Genomic DNA, 3,134 nt, shown 5'->3' on the forward strand with positions numbered 1-3,134 from the left:
AAAAAAAAGAAGTTATCTTCTATTAAACATGAAAGATATCTTAGAGGATTTTCTCTTGGATTTGATTCTGCGAATTAAAGAAGATTTGGGTATAATAAAGAAATTTAGAGAATATAAAGAAGAAGAAAATTTCTTGAAGATATTTTTAATTAAAAAGAAGAAGATTTTGGAGTTATGGAAGAATATATTTGATTAATGGGTTTGTGTGTATAAATAGAGAGCAAGAGAGCACAACCAAAGTTGAGGGAAGTGAGCCGGTAGCCAGTTTCACAATTTTCTTTTATTTCTTCTATATAGTTTTCTTTGTAATAATGAGGAGCTAAACCCAATCCTTGGGAAAATGAGGAAGTTATTTACGCATGAATAATTTGGTAGCAATTATATTTTCTCTAATATTTAATTATAATTCGCTCAATCACTGCTTTTGCAGAGTTTTTAATTGTTTGCATAATTTTCTTCATTAGTTGTGATCCAATTAGATAAGTTATGCTTTGATTAGATAATCTATGCTTAGGGGACACAATTAATTTTTGAAAATTTGCCTGATTATTTGTGAGTTAAGAAAATAAGGGACTTAAAGATAATTAGAGTTTTGGGTTATTTACCATCATTCATTCATGTGTAATAGTGGAATCAGTGTCTTGGTTATTTTCTCATATCTTGAAATCAAATTTTGAGTTAAGTTTTCTTTAATTTTTAAGTCTAAATTCTTTTGCTTTCACAAGTCTCAACGAACCTTTTTACTACAACATTATTGAAAAACACATCAATTTTTGGCGCCGGCGACGCGGACTTGTCTTTAGGCTAGAGTTTTTAGATTTTTTTTTTCTTTTTTTTAGATTTTTTGTTCTTCTTTACGTTTTTGGGTTTTTGTCTTTTCCTTACAGAATTTGGAATTTGGAGCGAAAGAAAATTTTTCCAGAGCTTATAGTGAATACTTAAAGACTTGAAGTAAAAGGCAAAGCGAAAGGAGCGAAAAAAGTGGAATTTTTTTTTTTGATATCTCAATCACTCTATTTCACCCTAGCAATGGTAACAACTTGAATCGTGTGCCCCACCAAATCATTTAAAAAATAAAAACAGAAGGATTAGGATTCAACGAGATATGGCGAAACTACCATTTTTTTTTAATTCTAACACCTGAGCTCTGTGCTTTTGTGAATAGACTCTTTAGATGTTTTCATCTAATTAGATTGGTTCCTCAACTCCTACAAGCAAGATGTTTTCATCCACTTAGATAGGTTAGTGATATCCTTAATAGGCATAAATTTCTAGGCTCTGGAGTTTATTTATACTGCAACTAAAAAGTTTCTCCCATACCCCCAAACTTAAATCTAACATTGTCCTCAATGTTCTAAAGATAAAATTAAAAGCATGAACAAGGAGAAACTGTTACCACTTGAAGCAAAAGAGTTAAGGAAAGATATTATCGTGTTGCATGAGCATGGGTTACCTCCCAAGAAGTGCTAAGTTTAAAGTCTTCAGCCAGACATTGGAAGAATTAGTCACCTCGTAGAACCATATAGCAATAGCCGAAATAATTGTGGGCCATCTAGATCAAAAAGTGTTACCCACAAGAAGAGGAAACTGCAACCGACCAAGAAGATACCGAATATACCCTTGCTTAAGACAACTACATCTAGTTGTGGTTCAGGTTCAGGCTCTATAAAAGGGTCTAAGTAAAAAGATTTCATCGGTTGGATTTCCTCAAAGATAAGATCCGGTTCAGGCATTAGAGTCTGGAAAAACTCAACTAAGAACTTAGAAGTACATAACAACAACCTGAATAATTGGGATCCTCTAAGTCAATTAGATTTGACTCACAAAGTTGACCATAATAATGGTCATTCTTAAGAAAATGTGTCAACCCTAATATCCTAAAGTAATTAGGTTTAATTTCAAAACTTAAATACCGACACATCTGAAAATCATATGTTCCCACAATTAGAAGAAAAGTTTTTTGTGGGAAAACAAAGTCAATCTTGGTATCATAGCCTGGGTTAACCACATCAACCAGAGGATGGGTTTCTAACAACTGAGCTTCTTTCTGGACATCATTAGGTTCGATAACACATGTATGAAGATAATCTTGTAAGATGGTTGAGGCATAAATGTCAAGTCCTACACGAGGGAACTTTCTAAGAGTTAAAGAACACGGAGAATGATAATCACCCCCAAACTTAGAGTTTTCTGTGTCTCTATAAAGACTAGTCACAACTTCCCTAATTTCTAGGTCATCAGATTCCTGGAAATGGTCAATTGATTCTTCTAAGTTGGGTTCATCCTCACTCATTTCTACGAGTTTATCATCTTCTAAGACTAGTGTTTCTAAATCGCTAGATTCTAAAACAGTATTCTCAGGGTAAACTCTTTCCTCTAAATCATTATCGGCTTTGTAAACAGGAAATACTACATCGTCTAAAACGGGGGTACCTCTAGTCAAATCCTCGCCCTTTTGAATAGGTGAATAATTATTAAAATTATTTGGATTTGAACTAGAAATAATATTATCATTAAAGAGCTCATTGGAGTAACAGATTCCTCATCACTATGCCTATATATTTCAGATTCTTCATCAATACTATCCTCATCACAGTCCTCATTATAATAACATGAAAAAGGTCGAACCTCATCAAAACAAGTAGTGTTACCAATTCTAACCTCGTCATCTTGATTATGTGAATAAAAACTATCCTTATTTTCGAGGGTGGTATTGGGAAAACTAAACTGGAAATTAAGACTATCCTGAGCAAGTTTTTCCACAATCCTATTTGTACTCTCAGTAAATTGCTTGAGGGTCTCTTCTAGAGATATCTTAGTTGACTGCTCTACGGAATCTTCTGGGAGAAGAATATTATAAGTCTCTTTCATAAATAACTTCCGTGTTGACTCATTGAAACTCTTGAGAGACTCTTCTAGAGAAATAGAAGGATTGTTTTGCTCGTATGACCTGTGGGTATATGGACAGTAATGGGGCTCACAATGGTGTGGACCATAACCTTCAAAAGTTTCGCGTTCCCAATCACTATTCACACTATGGTCATAAAAAGGATAATGTCCAAGCTGCTCAGTCGGATACTCATTGTATTGGCTATTATAATGCCAGTTCGACATCCTAACCGCAAGAGAATTCT

Source organism: Papaver somniferum, chromosome 1, assembly GCF_003573695.1.
Source record: "Papaver somniferum cultivar HN1 chromosome 1, ASM357369v1, whole genome shotgun sequence".
NCBI lineage: Eukaryota > Viridiplantae > Streptophyta > Magnoliopsida > Ranunculales > Papaveraceae > Papaver > Papaver somniferum.